The following is a 20,241-nucleotide window of genomic DNA, read 5'->3' on the forward strand; positions in this document are numbered from 1 at the left end:
TCCACTAGGGTACCTGTGATATATATGGTATATTTAAACTTTAAAGATTACATCCACGAGGGTACCTGTGATATCATAGTATTAATTCTATTGCACCATATGAGCATTTCATCTGAGTGCAGATGTTTCAATCAATAAAGAATCTACAGCTATATAATTTGCACTTTGACCCCAGTTTTTTTAAGATTTTTTGAAGAGCATTTATAAATTATATTATTAAGTTGAGAACACCTTAACAATCCTGTCAGCCTAAGTTCAAACCAATTTCTATGCAAACTCGTTTTTCTTGAAATTGCAGGATTGATAATAAATTCTTGTCTGTGGTAGAAGAATATATTTTTAAAATTTGTAAAGTGTATAATCAAATGTAACATTTCAAATATATTGTAACAAAAATAAGTCAATTTCATCATCTTTTTTCTTTTTCTTCAAACTAGTTTCTTTCCAAGGCAGATTCTGGAATAAAGCAAGATGCAAAGTTTATTATAACAGCAACTAACTATCAATTTATCTTTATTTTAAAACAAGCAAAATAATTAAGTTAAAGTTAATATTATGTACAGTGATACATGAACATCTATGTCTATTAAAAACCATTAAAAACACATTATATCAGAATACATACCGGGTATTTAAACAGTTATCTTCTTCCTTCTCAAATGACTACGAAAGCCTATTAGGGTAACAAAAAAAATATTTTTATCTCGTAATTACGAGAAAACTATCGCGTAATTACGAGATAAGAAGTGTTTTATCTCGTAATTACGAGATAATTATTGCGTAATTACGAGAAAACTATCGCGTAATTACGAGAAAACTATCGCGTAATTACGAGATAAGAAGTGTTTTATCTCGTAATTACGAGATAATTATTGCGTAATTACGAGAAAACTATCGCGTAATTACGAGAAAACTATCGCGTAATTACGAGATAAGAAGTGTTTTATCTCGTAATTACGAGATAATTATTTCGTAATTACTAGATAACTATCGCGTAATTACGAGATAATTATCGCGTAATTACGAGATAACTATCGCGTAATTACGAGATAAATATAGCGTAATAACGAGAAAACTATCTCGTAATTACGCGATAAAAATTCATTTGGCCAAGTAGATTAAGAGGAGAAAGATTTTTGTAAAAGATTAAAAAAAATTACTTAATTGACGAAATGACTGTAAAGGGCAATAACTTCTTAAGGGGTCAATTGACAATTTTGGTCATTTGACTTATTTGTAGATCTTACTTGGCTAAACATTTTTGCTCCTACAGTTTATATCTTTCTATTATAATATTCCAGATGATAACCAAAAACTGAAAAATAATCATTAAAATTACCAATTCAGGGGCAGTATCCCAACAACGGGAAGTCTGCTTCGTCTGAAAATTTTTACCCTGTCATATTTGCTCTAAATGCTTTAGTTTCAGAGATATAAACCATAAACTACATTTTACCCCCCCCCCCCCCCCCCTTTTCGATTTGTAGCCATGGTGGCTATCTTGGTTGGTGGGCGGGGTCTTTGAATACATTTTTTTAAACTAGAAACCCTAAGGATGATTAAGGCCAAGTTTGGTTCAATTTGACCAAGTGGTTTCAGAAGAGAAGATTTTTGTAAAAGTTAACGGACGACGACGGACGACGGACGCCATGTGATGGGAAAAGATCACTTGACCCCTTTGTTCAGTTGAGCTAATAAAAACGGGCGTTTTATCAGGTGCCCCGGAAGGGTAATCATGATCTGTATATCTATATATATATATATATATATATATATAAGAAAATTAATATAAGATAATGACGGTTTCAATTCATCACTTTTACTAGCGCTTTCACTGCTTTCACAGATCTTCAGGTAATGTGACTTGTATACATAAATGTTATAAAACAATTGATTGACGTTAACAATAGTATGACGTTAACAAATACAAGGGAGACTACTAATGTCATTTCAAAATTGGAGTAAAGTCTTTAAAATGTTTCGTAAAAATTAAAATATTATTTATCATTTAATCCCGGGTTGAGAATGTTTATGAATAATTCTTCTTTCTTCTTCCGGAGAAAATCATTTTGACGATTGACCATATACAACGGAAATATTTTAAATCGTCCATTAGAACAACGATGGAAATGGTCGTTAGCCCTGATGATTGTTAAATCTTCATGGTTGGTTTGCTGTCTATGTACAGTCATTCTAGTCCGCAGTTCTGTTTTTGTCTCTCCAATATAAAATTCCTCACAATTTGAACATATGAGAGAATAAATGACGTTTGAACTTTTACAAGACATATTTTGTTTGACTGTGAAATGCTTTCCATTTTTGAAATACATTGAACTTTCTTCTATTAAATCTGGACATGTCATACATCGTTTATCGGTACATTTTCTAACAATAGGCAAAGTTTCATTAAAGTCGAATTTTGAAGATGTTAAATGTCGTTTTAGACTTTTTGACTGTCTTTTACTGTTGATAATCTTCTTTTTTTGTAATACTTTGTCCATTTTTTCACTTTTGTGTAAATTATTTTCAATTTGTCGCATGAAACTAAATATATCATAATCTCGTGGGTTATATGTTGTGACAAACGGGATAATTTTGTCTAAACTGTTTGATGATTCTTCGGTTGTTTCGGATCGCCGTGATTCTGTAATGATTGGTCCTTTTATCAGTGCCTTTTGAATTCCGTAATCTATCACTTGTTCCGGATATTGCTGCTTTTTTAAATACTCTTTTAATTCTTCCAATCTTTTATTGCGTAATAGTTCTGTACTTGTAATGGTAATTATTCTTGACGCTAGATTAAAAGGTATATTTAATTTTACATGTTTTGGATGATTTGAGTAAAAATTTAAATACATATGTGTATCGGTGTCTTTAGAAAAGATATCTGTGACAATTTCATTGTCTTCCGTCATAAGTACTAAAATATCCAAAAACGGCATTTTGTTGACATTTCTGTTAATTGTGAAACGAATATGTGGGTTTAAAGAATTTAAATCAGAATGAAAATCTGAGACAGATATATCCGAATTCCAAATTATAAAACAATCGTCAAGAAATCGTTTCCAGTTTTGACGTAGGTAAATGGCAAAGTCATTTCTATATTTATGGTCCATTTTTTCGTATAATAATTGTTCCAAATATCCAAGTACTAAAGTGGCGTATGATGATAGTATGTGCCGTCAAAGTAAAAAATATTCTTTCTAATATAAGTTTCAAAGATGCAAGGATAAATTCTTTTGTTAATCTGTAGATTACATATATATATGTGTAATTTTATCTCGTAATTACAAGATAGTTTTCTCGTAATTACGAGATAGTTTTCCAAGTAATTACGAGATAGTTTTCTCGTAATTACGAGATAATTTTCTCGTAATTACGAGATAGTTTTCTCGTAATTACGCGATAATGATCTCGTAATTACGCGATAGTTTTTTTTGTGACCCTAATAGGCTTTCGTAAATGACTCATTAATAAAGTAAACAATTTCTTGTTATATCCTCAACTGTCACCTTTCGAGTTTTTATTGTTTGATATACTATATATGTCATTTTTAAAGCATATAGGTACATGTTCATGTGTCTTGTCTAATTTAATATTAACTCCCTCATAATCGACTAGAAATTATAAAATAACTGTTTATGTTTTCAATTTTATTACTATTTTGTTGTTGAGAGTACAGAAATTCAAAAGTAATATCGTTATCCAACCTGTAGAACTCTGAACCGCGAATGTCATGCTGATGCGCAAAGGTTTAACGATTAAGTACATTTTTTATCAAGCCGAAGTGCGATGATGGCATTGTGACACTTTCTTATTGATAGCTTTGCAGAATTGCTATGGTGGTTATGTTGAAGTGCGATGGATTACATAAATCATATTTTTAATGTTTTTTTTTTACATGTTTACATGTCGATTTGATCAAGCTAAATTTTATATACCACCCACTTTATTAAGTGGTGATATAATTTGATTGGTTGAGGTCACAACTTAAACATTAATATATACATGTATATATAGACTTTATAACATAATACCTTGTCTTTTCTTGCTCATGCTGGTGTCCATGTACTGTAATATTTCCCCCTTTTCTGTATCATTAATATGTTCCACTTCTCCCAAATATCCAAGAAAAAACTCGATTTCATCAGGCCCATTGACATTTAGCTTGTTTTTGTGGAGAAATGACCTCTGAAATTAAAACATTGATTTTATTACAATTTACTGATTTTAATTTTAAGGATTATACACGTATGTACCCATCTTATGTCCCTATGTTTAGTTAAAAATCATCTGTCTTAATAAGTGATTATTTAATAGTCAACTTATAAAACTACACATATATTATAAAATTATAGCCTTTGTATAAGGTCGATATAGGGTTATATCAAGAGAAGCATATTGAATGTGGACAAGGCCAAGGTTGATGTGCTTCTCTTGGTCAATATAATCTCCATGGAAATGAGAAGTGCATATCTTACTTCAACTACATAACAGGTACTATTGACAAGTTTATCATAAGTTATTTCTTGGTTCCCTTTAAACTGACCAAATCATGAATTTTAACAAATCTTGAAGACTTCGCCTCTGTCAAAAACAATATACCTACGTCTCACCTTCATGACTTTGCTATCGCAAGACAAAACTAGAGGCTCTAAAGACCCAGTGTCGCTAACCTTGCCAGGTCTATAATGCATATTCAACAAAGGACACTCTCCCACATTGCAGACGAGAATGGAATGAATGACAAAAATCTTTTTTTTTTTTATATCTTGTAGATCATTTAGTCTGTTTAATTTCTTTCTATCTAATTAAATTTTTGCTCAAAACACAAAAGATGGTAAAAAATCCTCATTTAAGGGCAACCACTTCTATATATATATATATATATATATATATATATAAAGAGCGACAGTCTACAAGCTATAGACCATATTTTGACTTCAGTTGATCTTGCATTGCTGTTAATTTTGTGATTTACAGTGTCTACCCAGTATTTATCTATTATAATTATTATAGTATAAGGCAAATTAAAAAAAAATATATGGAAAAACAAAATGCATTAGAGGGCAATAATTCTCTTGGAGTTGTTGGATGATTTCCCCCATGTTGTCTTTAAATTGGAGATCTTGTCATGCTGATCAAATTTTTTTCTGTACTAAGTTTTCATTACCATGATTACAATTTTTAAGATGAGGCAAAAACGCTAAAAATTGGTAAAATTTTCATCAATGTTAGACTTGAAGTCAATTTTCCTGTCAGACTTAGTACACATTTTGTTTGGGGGCAAGTTGAAGCAAGCCTTCGGGAACTTTTATGACATGTACCTTTCATCACACAATGTTTCGTTGTCTGCTACTCCTTATTTGCACATGAATCAATACAGCAATTTTCAAATCCACTACTAGTCTATATAATCTAGAAAGCATTGCCTCTAATGACTTCTGTTCTGTTGATTATCTTCTCCTACTTCTCTAAGTACATGTACTTTTATTAAAAATGCTAAAAGAAAAATGTTTAATTGCATAAAAGGAAGTTATAACAAGAGTGCACACGCTGAAATGTCTCGCCTTCTTTACTAATCATTGATAATATGTTGATAGTCCTAAATATAAAGCTTTATTAAAACTGTCACATAAACTTAACATTAACCGAGTAAACTAAACATTGACCAATGAACCTTGAAAATGAGGACAAGGTCAGATGAACCATGTTAGGCAGGCATGTACAGTTAACAATTCTTCCATACAACAAATATAGTTGACCTATTGCTTATAGTTTAAGAAAAACAGACCGAAACACAAAAACTTAACACTGAGCAATGAACCTTGAAAATGAGGTCAAGGTCAAATAAAACCTGCGTGACTGACATATAAATCATAAAATATTTCCATACACCAAATATAGTTGAACTATTGCATATAGTATTAGAAAAAAAGATCAAAACTAAAAAACTTAACTTTGACCATGAAAATGAGGTCAAGGTGAGATGACACCTGCCAGCTAGACATGTACACCTTACAATCAATCCATACACCAAATATAGTAGACCTATTGCATACAGTATAAGAAAATCAGACCAAAACACAAAAACTTAACTATAACCACTGAACCATGAAAATGAGGTCAAGGTCAGATGACATCTGCCAGTTGGACATGTTCACCTTACAGTCCTTCCATACACCGAATATACTAGACCTATTGCTTATAGTATCTGAGATATGGACTTGACCACCAAAACTTAACCTTGTTCACTGATCCATGAAATGAGGTCGAGGTCAAGTGAAAACTGTCTGACGGGCATGAGGACCTTACAAGGTACCCACATACCAAATATAGTTATCCTATTACTTATAATAAGAGAGAATTTAACATTACAAAAAATTTTAACTTTTATTTCAAGTTGTCACTGAACCATGAAATGAGGTCAAGGACATTGGACATGAGCTTTTAAGAAGTTAGCTAACGCCGCTGCCACCGGATCACTATCCCTATGTCGAGCTTTCTGAGACAAAAGTTGCAGGCTCGACAAAAACTGTCTAATATGACTATACAAAAAGCATTTATTAATAATTATTTGAATGTTCTTATACACCATACATTGTTGTATCAAATCAATATAACATTTTTGTGAATGAAAGTGGTGATATTGCATGGTTTACAATGCCAATCTTTGGGCAATAAAGGAATTTGAAATTTGAAGTTACACAAGATGTTAAATTTGGCCAGTGTAAATGTTATCAAGGTAAAATGAACCCTGCTAGACAGACATGCATGCCTTATAATTTCATACACCAAAAGTTGACCTATTTTACAGTATCTAAGAAATTGATTAGTCTAAACAAGGAAAACTTAACAGTGACCAATGCAATGATCCATGAAAATGAGGTCAAGGTCAGATGTACCAGCAGATTTTTTTAGTTGAAAATATAGACGAACAAGAGGCTGTCAGAGTGACAGCAAACCGGATTTTCCTGCAGAGGTCAAACCCTGAACAGTTGAGCAAGTATGGACACTACATTTAAGCTTAAAACAGCTCTGAATTTGGATTGTGATTGAATATTTGACACAGCATAGGTTTGTGACACAAAATGAATGTGGTTTAAGAACTGAAATACTTGAAATTGGACATTTGAATACCTATTATGGTCCAATATAAAAAATCTAAGTACATATTAGAATCAGCATATCAAAGAACCCCAAGAATTCAATTTTTGATGAAATCAGACAAAAGTTTAATTTAAGACCCTTTGGACCTCAATGTGGACCAATTTGATAAAGGAGCCCACAATCCAAAATCTCTCAATACACGGTTAGATTCAGAATATCAAAGAACCCCATAAATTATTTTTTTGTTGAATCAAACAAAGTTTAATTTTGGACCCTGATTTGGACCAACTTGAAAACTGGGCCCAAAAATCTAATATTTAAATACAGGTATTAGATTCAGCATTTGAAAGAACCCTATATATATATATATATTTAATTTATGTTGAAATGAAACACAGGTTAATTTTATCCATAATATTTTCTGTGCAAAGGGAAATAACTCAAACTGGATAAATAGTTCTCTAAAATAAGAAATGATGCAATTTTTCAAATCATAATCAATAATATAATAACAACAACCAGTGATGACTAAGTTCTCTAAAATTAGATATGATTTAACACTCAAACATTGTTAGAATCAGCATACTAGTATCAAAGAATCAAAGAATTCAATTTTTGATGAAATTAATCAAAAGTGTAATTTAGGACCCTTTGGACCTCAATGTGGTATTATCTTATTAATAATGAAAAGAAATACAGGTTTAGTTTAAGCATTTCAAAGAACCCTCTATATATTCAATTTATGTTGAAATCAAACACAGTTTAATTTTGGACCCCAATTTGGACCAACTTAAAAACTGGGCCCAAAATCAGAAATCTAAATATATGTTTATTAATAGACAATATAAGCTTAGTTTTTAAAGGAGTTTACTACATCAAAAAAAAAAATATAGCATTCAGAAAATTAGTTTTTATCAGTAACAAGAAATAATTGTAACAGAATGCTGTTACGAAGTCTCCCAAACAAAGCTCCAATAATTGTCATTCCCATTGTCGCTTGACATTGGGCAATGTCCAGTACAAATTGGTTTATGATATGCATTAGTGACGCCTATGGATTGACCCTGTATGTCATTCAAATCTTCTTGAAATTACGAACAGGAATTTATATGGTTAAGGGGTGGAGATCTCGACCGTTTACAAGTTATCAAAAGGGGGGTGATCCCCAGGGGACTCTCCCTTTATTTCATATGATTTGTTTTTTTGTCCCGTACAAGAATATATATGGTTTAGGGATGGGAATCTCGACCGTTTACAAGTTCTTAAACAGGATGAGGTGGGGGTGACCCCAGGAGACTGGCCTTATACTTCATTTGATTTGTTTTATGGTCTATACAAGAATATATATGGTTTCAGCGTGGGGATCTTGACAGTTTACAAGTTTTCAAAAAGAAGGCGGGTGGGGGTGACCCCCATGGACTTCCCCTATATTTCATTTGATTTGTTTTATTGTCCCATTCAAGAATATATATAGTTTAGGGGTTAGGATCTCAACCGTTAACAAGTTCTTAAACAGGAGGGGGTGGGGGTGACCCCAGGGGACTCGCCTTTTATTTCATTTGATTTGTTTTGTTGTCCCATGCAAGAATATATATGGTTTCAGGGTGGGGATCTTAAATGATTACAAGTTTTCAAAAAGAAGGGGGGTGGGGGTGACACCCATGGACTTCCCCTATATTTCATTTTATTTGTGTTATTGTCCAATACAAGAATATATATGGTTTAGGGTCGGGGATCTCGACCGTTTACAAGTTCTTAAACAGGAGGGGGTGGGGGTGACCCCAGGGGACTCACCTTATATTTCATTTGATTTGTTTTATTGTCCCATACAAGAAGATATACGGTTTCGGGGTGGGGATCTTGACCGTTTATAAGTTTTCAAAAAGAAGGGGGGTGGGTTTAGGGACACTTAATTATCTACAAAATGTCTAATAATGAACAGTAAATTTCACAAATTTCATTTATACAGTCCTTCTAGTAAATTTCAAACTTTATATATACAGTTCTACAGATCTTATCAGGAAACAGAAAATTTTCAAATAAATCTGTCACTCCAATGATATTATATGCTAAGATATTACCCAGATCTAATTAATAATTAATAATGTAATTAACTTCAAAATGTCTAATAATATAGCTTATAATCATTACCACTTAGGAAATAGATAATTTTCAAATAAATCTGTCACTCCAATTTTTATTGTGAGATAAGACATTATGCTTAGTCATAAAAAAGATAACAAGAGTAAAATATTTTAAAATTCCACTTTTGGATATTAAAAATGGCGATAACTCACAAAGCAGATATACTAAAATCTTGAAAATTGAACTAGACTTTCATTAAGTCCCAGGAAACAACATATTTAAATTTGAAAAAAAATTGTTAAAGCGTTTTCATGTTATTGTGCTGACCCTGTTTGACGCTTCACTATTGCAAAAAAATAAAATAACCTTTCAAGACATCATTTGGACTAGATCTAGACAAAGTTGACAAACCCTAAAACAGTTTGGCACAGACTAATCAAATGTTCTGGACTTTTTACATTACATAATAAACTGTTATCACAGAGATTTGTCTCGCCTTTTTGTAATTTTGATAATGCAAATGCTGAAATTAAAATAGAATACTTTTAATAATAACATGCAAGTTATGCAAATATTCAAAGTCGATGAACCTGGTAATGACTCGAGGTATAAGGCTAAAACAATCAATATGGAAATGAGATGTGCCAATGCTAATACAACTGCAATCCAAATACCATTGACTTATCATAAGTAGTTCCCTTTCAACAAACCTTATGGCCACGCCAAATTAATACCTCGTTCGTCAGATTCCCCGCGTGTTGTGAAAGGTCGACGAGAAAAAAGTACTTTTTTTTAAAAACCTGCTTCCAGTACGGAGCCGCGCGCGTCCGTCTCTAAATTTGTATAACCAAAATTTTAATCAGTTGTGCCTTTTAAAGTAATGCCATACAAACACAAAAACTGATGTAAAAAACGATCGAGATCTAACATTCACAACGTTTTTACATGTATTTTTATGGACAAATATATGATAATTGATATGATATATTTTCTAAACGTAAGACATGAGGGGTATATTTGTAGTTACAGTAGTAACACAGGCAACAACCTTACTACCAAACACAGAGTGGAGTGTGATTTGGACAGTTCTTTTATCGATATGTTTGTCAAATTTGTTTTTCGTAAATTCTTTTGTTATGAATTAGGCTGTTAGTTTTCTCAAATGAATTCTTTCATATTTTTCATGTCAGGGCCTTTTATAGCCGACTATACGGTATGGGTTTTTTCATTGTTGAAGTCTATATAGTTGACTATGATTATATATATATCCATTTCATTTGAACTTTGGTGGATATTTGTTTCATTGGCAATCATATCACATCTCCTTATTTTTATAATGCATCAATTATAACTGACATCAAACATTGATGTCTACCTGTTCAATGCTGTTAAACTATTTCATGTTCAGCTGGATCTTTATTTGAGCAGACTACAGGAAGTTGTAGGCTTTGCTACTACATTTGTAGTTAACCATTTTTGTACTGAAAACAGGGCGTCTGAGAACATATTTCATGTATTAAGAAGCAAATTAGGGTAATATAAGAAGAAGAATATGAGATATATATAAAAACTTGAAGCACCATAACTGTGTAAATTTCTGATCGCTCGCTTGCATAAAATGCTTTTCACAGATTTTATTTTTTTAATATTTTAAAAATAGTATCGCTCGCTAGTAAAAAATACTTTCGCCTACCAAAAATCAAACTTCGAAAAAAAAAACAAATAAAAAACTCTCGCCCTCTCGCTACCCTTTTTTACGGAAAGTGTCTGAAGAACTAGAAATTAATTTGGTGTTGCCTAACACAAACATTAACTTGTAAACTAAGTAAAAGTTTCAAAGTCAATGAACCATGATGAAGGGTTGGGGCTATATAATCTCCATAGAAACGATACTTGCAAATGCCAATAAATTTGCATACCAAATGTCATTTACTTAACATTAGCAGTTCATCTTAAACTGATCTAATTACAAACTAAAACATAAACTAAGCAAAAGTTTCAAGTCAACAGACCATGACTGAGGGGGCGGGGCCAATGGAAATGAGATGCACTAATGCTTATGCAAGTGAATACTAATTAACATTGGCCTACCACTAATTGTTCCCCTTGAACTGACCTAATCATAAACTAATACATGTAAACTAAGCAAAAGTTTCAAAGTCAATAGACCATGACTGAGGAGACAAGGCAAAATAATCTCCATGGAAATGAGATGTGCCAATGTTTATACATCTGCATACCAAATATCATTAACTTACCACTTGTGGTTCACAATAAACTATTGTTAGTGGCTTTGAACTAGCTGTCAGTAATTGTGAGTACTCTCAGATCAGTACTTAGTGTCTTTTTGTTGTTGGGATATATATACAAGTATCCGGCCACGTCCACTCTGTGTTTTGTTAGATGTATTTCTATTTGTATCCATCTGATGAGTTAAGCCTTTTTCAACTGATTTTTATAATTCGTTCTTATGTTGTACTGTTACACCACTGTTCCAGGTATAGGGGAGGGTTGAGATCCCGCTAACATGTTTAACCCCGCCACATTCTGTATGTATGTGCCTGTCCCAAGTCAGAAGCCTGTAATACATATTTGTTTTTCGTTCATTTTTTGTACATAAATTAAGCCGTTAGTTTTCTAGTTTGAATTGTTTTACAATTGTCATTTCGGGGCCTTTTATAGCTGTATGGGCTATGCTCATTGTTGAAGGCCGTACGGTGACCTATAGTTGTTAATTTCTGTGTCATTTCATTTGGTCTCTTGTGGAGAGTTGTCTCATCAAATTGGCAATCAAACCACATCTTCTTTTATATATAGACTTAATCACAAACTAATACATTGCAGACGCTGACAACAGCATACCTATGTCTCTCTTTTTTACTATGTCAAGGCAAGACAAAAACCGTGGTCTCTAATAGTAATTTATAATATATTTGTATCTTGCTCTTGTAACATCGTCATTATGACACATAAATTTTTAATGATAAACATGATAAATAGATAAAATACTAAAAAGTATACAAACTCGTTCTTAGGACTGATTTTCAAGTTGTTTACAAGTCTGAAGTCAAATGGTTATTCGTGACGATGCAGGACACGACACCCACACTGCCATAGGATGTATGGGCAGTGTACACTGAAAAGATGTAACAGCCATAGGACTACATCGTCCATACTTTGTTAAGACGCTTCATCCATGGTTTTTTTCTTCTTCAGAAATTCTTATTTATAAATTAAAGTATTTAAACATATATACATGTAGATGGTTATTATAACTTGTAAAATGTATTGTGCTGTTTTTACATTATTTGTCATGTTTTTTATTTGTTAGGTATACACTTGAAATACGCATTATAAATGTGTTTTATCTAATTAAAAATTTTTATTATTTTCTAAATGTTTAATATCTTGGGTAAAACAAAATGAAAAAAAATAAAGCAAATAAGAATGAATATCCAAAATGGGAGATTAATTTGTCATGGTTAACCCTCTTGCTGCCAGTTGTTTTTCAAGGTTGCATTTTATATGCCACAAAATACGACAGCTCGACGTCTGTGACGTCAGATGTCCAACAATGACGTAATTCGATATATGACGTCACGCCAACATGACCGTTACATTTGGGACCCATTGAAGAAAAATATAACACTGTTTAATCTTTGGTCTTTTATTTGAAAAAGATACAGCAATGAGGAGAAGTTTGCATAAATTAAAACATGGACATATGTGTCCCTCCGGCACAGTCAGTGTGGACACGTGTCCCTCCGTCAGTAAGAGGGTTAAAACAATAAGTTAAGTTTGAAATATAAAACAAAGTAATTTGATAATGATTAATTTTAAAGAAATTTTAAGAAGATTGTTAATTGCTCATTATTTTATTTCTGGTGAACATAAGTATTAATTATGCTTTTGTATGGAACGCCGACACTGTCTTATTATGACATTCCTTATTATATGATGTTCATTTGCCATTATATGATGTCATTTTACCCTTATATGATGTGCACATGACATTATATGATGTGCACTTATCATTATATGATGTACACTTGTCATTATGTGATGTGAACTTGTCCTTATATGATGTACACTTGTCATTATATGATGTGAAGTTGTCCTTATATGCTGTCCGTACACATTTATATGAGGTGCAAACATATTTATATCATGTCCACAATTCATTAAATGATGTGCTTTTTCCATTATGTTATGTGATTGAGTCCTTATATTATGTGATGCTTTCCTTATACGATGTAGAAACGGCATTATGTGATGTACAATCACCTTTAAACGATATGCAATCACCTTTATATGATGACAATTTGACATTATCTGATGCGCAAATTATATTATATGATGTGCAAATTATATTATATGATGTGCAAATTATCTTATATGATGTGCAAATGGTCTTATATGATGTGCAAATTATCTTATATCATGTACAGATGTCTTTATATTATGTGCAAACTTCTTTATATGATGTGAACTTATCCTTATGTTATGTGCTAACATCGTTATATGGTGTGGTTCGGTTTACATCTTTATATGATGTCAGAACATCATTATCATGATGTCGAAACATCATTATGATGATGTGCATTCATCGTCCTGATGGTCAATGAACATGATTACGATTAAAGCGATTACTCACTACGTCAGAACTGATTCCGATCTGCTTCTGCGGAGTAACAATTAATCAGGCTCAAATTTTTAGCTGTCGTTTGGAAAATGGTTGAGATTTAAAAAGAGATAAACCTTGGCATATTAGTACCTCGTTTTAAGATGTAAAAAATCACACCTGATATTGTTGGAAAAATGTCAAAATATATGAATTGCAACGTTTTGTTTTAATCGATTGGTCTAAAATAATAAACATACGGAATCTGCAATAATGAACATACGGTTAAAATTATTAAATTTAAGAAATAATTCTTTTATTTCATGCTCTATGCGCATTTTAACAAGGGAGGGCATTATATTTGTCAATTTCTGTACACCATAAAAAAATAATCTATAAGAAGTTAATACACGAATTTCTAGTATGTACATTAATGTAAATTTTGCCTTGCTGATTATTTTAGCTGTTCGAGTTTCTCTTTATATATTCTCAAGATAGACACAAAAGAATGGGAAAAAAATCGGACTTTGATAGGGTAATGGCTTATATAAGGGACCAGTCATTTGTAACCCCAAAAAGAGGGATAGGAAGAAATAAAAGGGGCCTTTAATTTCATCATTTTTTTTAATGGAAAGGTGCATTCAATTTTATATAGTTATAGATTTGCGGTATAATGTTATGGCGATGTCTTCAAAATCCGTAGGTATCAATTTTTACGCCTGATTCCGCTCGCCTCAATTATTAAAACCTGAATCCTAAGTTTCAACAATTTCACTAGCAGAAAATTTTTCATCTGAAGCTAATATGGAATGAAGGTGTGGTAAATATTAATGAGACCATAACCGGCAAATCCAAATTAAGTTCGTGAAGTCGCAAACAACTTCCACACTTGAAGTTCTAGATTCACTACTGACGCAATATTTTAAACTTATAATGCATTTAGAAACTTAATACGATTTTTTTGTTATTACGAACAAAAGTATTGAAAATGTGTGTATGTGCGTTTGTGTGTAATTGTCCGGTGGTGGCTTTTTTTTGGGAAGAGGGGGGGGGGGGGGGTTGAAATTTGTAGGTCTTTGGAAAAGGGGGTATTTATTGACTCTTTTTCCTTTTTCAAGGTGTAGACTTGAAAAAAAAATAAGAGAAATTCCACTGTTTCCTCACACGTCCCCACCCCCAATGAAAGAAAATTACCATAATTATTACTTATTTATTTATTTTAACATTCCGATGTATTGTTACCAAAGAGATTTCTACTTACGTAGCTTTCGTTTTTGACTGGTAACCGATTTATAAATACGAAATTATGATTTCTCATAAAAATTTTTTTTTTTTAGATCACAGATTAATAATATATAATTTGTACCACTACAATATAATAGTTATTACGGTGAGGTTGAATTTCCGAACATTTATTCATCATCCATGCACGAACTTGTCTCAGAAAAAAATATATCTCTGTACATTAACATTACTTTCAGGTACAGATATGATTTTTTTCTGGGACAAATGCTTGTGACCATCCACAAGAATTTGCGGTCATCCGATGATCAGTACTTCACTACTTTATATCTGTTCTTGTCTATACCAGTTTTCAAGAAAAGGTTTCTCTATAGATAAGTTATCAAGATAATAGCCAATAAAACAACAAAACTCTGAAGAGCCAAAATTGCCCAAAAAGGACCTTTACTATAGAGTTTACTCAGACACATTGCACTATTTGTTTTTTTAAATCTATTATAGTTTCCAGGATAAACGCAAAATATTAAAAGCCGCTGCCGTAAATCTTCACTTTGAAAAATTCAAAATACAACTCTCTATCTATAAGAGAACAACAGGTCTCAGTAAACAATAAATAAATGCAGTGTTTAAGTTCATTTAGACACCAATCTGATTAGATTACAGGTATTGTGTGTTCAAGCTTTGCTTACGCCGATCTGAAAACACTCAATTCAAGACCATTGGGATTCTCTGGTTTTGTCGGATTGATCCACACCTTCAAAAATATGAAGGCTGAAATTTTATTGGCTGATGTAATATTAACCAGGACAGAAAGTAAAACGAAGTGTTGTCAGATCCTTGTAACCAAAGCTTAGACAGATGATCTGTACATTATATATTAATCATTTGTTAGACACCGACTGTAGTGTGGGTAGGGGCACGTGTATTTCCTTGATGGACTTTAATAAAAAAGAACATGGTTATTTTTTTTTTAATTTCATTATTGTTTTATTTTTCCCTGATTTAAAATAGAAACAAACTATTTCGCTCCCCTTCTGAAAATTTAAAATCTCTTTCAAGAAATTTGGAATCAAACATATTCCAAAAATGTTGCCCCCCCCCCCCCCCCCCCCCCCCCCCTCACCAAAAAAAGAGCGGCTTCCCACAAAACCTTTTATATTGCGGGTTACTGCATGTGGTGGTGCTTTCGTGGTAGCATGTTCGCATAGAGTGGGAGAGGTCATCGGTTCGACCCCCGGCCGGGTCAAATCCAAAGACTTTCAAATTGATATTTGCTGCTTCCCTGCTAAGCCCGCGAAATTAAGGAATAAGAGCAAAAGTTGGTCGGCTCGGAATCAGAAGAATTTGTCCGGGTAAGATGACATGTCTTCCTTCGGAAAGTTACCTTGTGAACTAGCATGTTAAAAATCCGGCTCAGGGTGTCGGTCTAGTACAAAGCAGGGTTAATATTCATATCACATTACAGCTATTTTCCTAATGTGTGTAGTTTAAAGGTTTGATTGGCTTGATTGCTTTGTTTTTATAACTGTTTGCTCATGCATTTTAATTAAGTTTTACAACTCTAATCAACAGATAGGCTGGGTTTCAGCTTGTATGATGTTATTGAATGCTTGAACAAACATTTATACAAATAAAGCAAGCAAGCAAACCAAACCTTTTAACTACATACATCAGGAAAATAGCTGTAATATGTTCTTGTACGAATATGCATATCAATTTGCCGCTGCACATCAAGCATCCATCCATAACCATCTATATTGAAGTTGTGAAATATATGCACGAAAACATAATAAAAAGCTGAAAGCAAATGAAAAACACCGAGTTGAAGTTCATTCTATATCTCCTTTAAAGCATTTCGGATGAAAGAGATTGGCGCTTGCTGGTCTAGTGGTGTGAATAGTCGAACTACTGTATCACTTGTCTGTCGACACTTAGGTGTGTGAAATCGAATACCGCATGTGGCAGGTAAGCTCGACTCCTATCTTAATTGACCAGAATTGTCAGTTTTCCAAACGAAGGTTGGGTGGTCTCTCTGGGAACTTCGGCTTCCTCCACCAATATAAACTCACCGCCACGAAATAGCATGAAAGTGTTGAAAGTGGCGGTAAATATAAATCAACAAATTAATCAATCAATCATCCATACCGGTATAATTATGGCCTCTAAATCTATATCTTTATTCTCATAAAGTCAATGTATGACATCAGTACAGAGATAACAATAATAACTTTACAATATATACAAAACAAGAGAGAGAGGTTTCAAAAGTCTTTAGTCAGGAGGTATAAAAAATTTAAGATATATTTCTAATTCTCTTTCCAGATCTTCTGGTATAGTTCTGTTAAGTCCTGTAATATTTTTACTCACTAAGAATTTTTTTAAGTCAATTAAAAGTAAAGAAAATAGAGAAGGTGATAAGTTTACTCCTTGTCGAACACCATTGTCACAAGCAAGCAAAGTATTTCGAATTATAATTACTAGAAGATGCCAGCGAAAGCGCGGAACAATTGGGCAAGTGTTGAAACAAAGAGTGTGGACACAGTAATAAGGTGGACACAGTAAGGATTTTGACACGTTTAATGCATTTAATTCTTTTTCTTTAAAGAGACGAAAACGAGGAACATAATGCAAAAGACGGGCATCACCCCATTCATCTCTGTTGGAAAATAAAAATATCAAATACCCTAAATTGAAAAAAGTGTGGTAAAGTGTGATTTTCAGTGGTTTTTTTTTCCTTTTAACTAAATCACCGTATGAACTACGTAAAATTCTTTGACATTACCGAAAAGGATCAAAATGAGTACACAATGAAAAAAATCCCATCTAATCGGATGAAAAATAAAATCCAAAACACTTCACCAGGAATCAACCCCTCTGTATCTCAGAAACCGTTGACGCCACTCCAAATCTGTTGTCATACTCAAGTTGCAGAATTTTATTAGCAATTAAAAAAATCTCCATTAAAATAAGTTGATATAAACAATCTGTATTTACAAATATGTGAACATTACCCAACCTGACCATTTCGCATTTCGCGGGCAGTACGTGGACTAAGCATGCGGTCTCCAAATTTGGATATTTTGGCTTTTTTTTGTGGAAAAAAGATTGTTTCAAAGACAAATTAAGGAAGTACAAAACACTTCATGTATACGTCATATCACAAATATTTCCGACTTTGTATGGTTTTGTAGGAGCAACACTACATTATACATCTTACCATTTATATTATTCAATAACATTTTATAAAACAAACCATCTCGCCATATTATGCACGAGTAGATAATTTTATAGCTATTGTTGTGAAATATTTTTAAAACTGACTGTGAGTTCAATGGTGCATTTTGCAATGAATAGAAATAAGAAGATGTGGTATGAGAGCCAATGAGAAAACTCTCCATCCAAGTCATAATTTGTAAGAGTAAACAATCATAGGTCAAAGTACGACCTTCAACACGTAGCATTTGCTTAACCCAAATAGCAAGCTATAAAGAGCCTCAAAATTTGTTTTATCATATTTTCGCCACAGCCGCAAATTTCTCCAATTAGCTCCTGTATTAATTGATATTTATCTCCCTCCGAAATGTTTGAAACGTTGATTTTGTTAAATTGCATTGTCTCATTTTTCCTATTCCTACATATTTGAGCTGGGTTTATAGTTTACAGAAGCAGATCGGAATCAGTTATGACGTAGACAGTAATCATTCTAATCGTAATCATGTTCATTGACCATAACGACGATGAAAGCACATCATATAATGATGTTTCGACATCATATAATGAAGTAAACCAAACCACATCATATAAGATTATAAGCACATAATATAATGACACATCCACATCATATAAAGATATTTGCACATAATATAATGGTAACTGCACATCATACAATGATATGTACACATCATATAAGTATATCTGCACATCATATAAGTATATTTGCACATCATATAAGGATCTTTGCACATAATATAAGTACATTTGCACATCATATAAGTATATTTGCACATCATATAAGTATATAAGCACATCATATAAGTATATATGCACATCATATAAGTATATATGCACATCATATAAGTATGTTTGCACATCATATAATGATGTTTGCACATCATATAAGGATGTTTGCACATCATATAAGGATGTTTGCACATCATATAAAGGTGTTTGCACATCATATAATGACAAGTGCACATCATATAAAGGTAAATGCACATCATATAATGAAAATGGTCATAACAAGACAGTGTTGGCGTTCCATACTTTTGTCAAGAAATTGTAAAGCCTAAAGGAAATACAAATCGAGATCGCTATCATGACTATAAACACAGCACCCAAGCTGAGTTCAACTTCAAGCAGATACAAACATACATTGGGTAGTGTTGTATTATTATATTTTATGCTATAACCTCAACATGCTCAATGGAATTAAAACTAAGTATGGACGATACGATACGCTCTTTATAGGGTATTGACTTTAGTCTTTACGTCCCATGGACAATGTGGCGGTATGGCCGACATATCCTACATGTATGGACGTAATGGAAATGTGGCCGGCGCGTCTCGAAAGCATTCGTGAAGACAATTTAAGACTGATATCTTCCTGCTTTTATATCCATTTAACATGTGAATGACAAATTATTTTTACCTTTCTTTGTGCTTTCCAAGTCAACCATCAAAACAAAAACACTTTCGTTGCGTTGACTTTCATTTGTATCGTTCCTCGCCTCGGTTTCTCCCAGTTAATCGACAAGTCATCTATTTCAATTTATTTCTATATCGGTTTGACCATCAGTTTGAACAACCAGAGTTCTTTATATCATATATCTCTGACTCTGTCCATTCTTTGTCTTACAGTAAAAATTGAAACCTCCATCATCAGCAGGGGAAATCATATTTACACTATAAATTCATTTATTTTACATTTCTTTTCACCGGCTGTCAGTAATAAATAAATACTCATGCTGAGGACTGTGACATGACATTTCTTATGTGGGATTAACTTGGGGGGATATGGAAAAACAAGTCGTGGGATTTGAGATATGATCCCCTCCGTTTTCAACCCCCTCCTCTGCTGTCGCATGCCATGAATCTGTTACTGAAATGCATGCCGCCGCATTTGCTACGACGTTCAGACACTGACCTTATTAACACAAAAAAACTATTCTATTATATAACATATA

General features: G+C 32.8%; 1 long non-coding RNA gene across 1 annotated transcript; it reads right to left on the minus strand.

Annotated features, from left to right (window-relative positions):
• Window positions 1-319: 319 nt before the first annotated feature.
• On the minus strand, window positions 320-19,935 carry LOC127724332 (uncharacterized). Its single transcript, XR_007992451.1, has 4 exons — window positions 19,707-19,935; window positions 5,328-5,502; window positions 4,038-4,191; window positions 320-456 (listed from the first exon to the last, which is right to left on the minus strand). It is a non-coding gene; the product is annotated as an uncharacterized LOC127724332 (long non-coding RNA).
• Between the last annotated feature and the right edge of the window lie 306 nt (window positions 19,936-20,241).

This window comes from Mytilus californianus, unplaced genomic scaffold (assembly GCF_021869535.1).
Source record: "Mytilus californianus isolate M0D057914Y unplaced genomic scaffold, xbMytCali1.0.p SCAF_14, whole genome shotgun sequence".
Classification (NCBI taxonomy): Eukaryota; Metazoa; Mollusca; class Bivalvia; order Mytilida; family Mytilidae; genus Mytilus; species Mytilus californianus.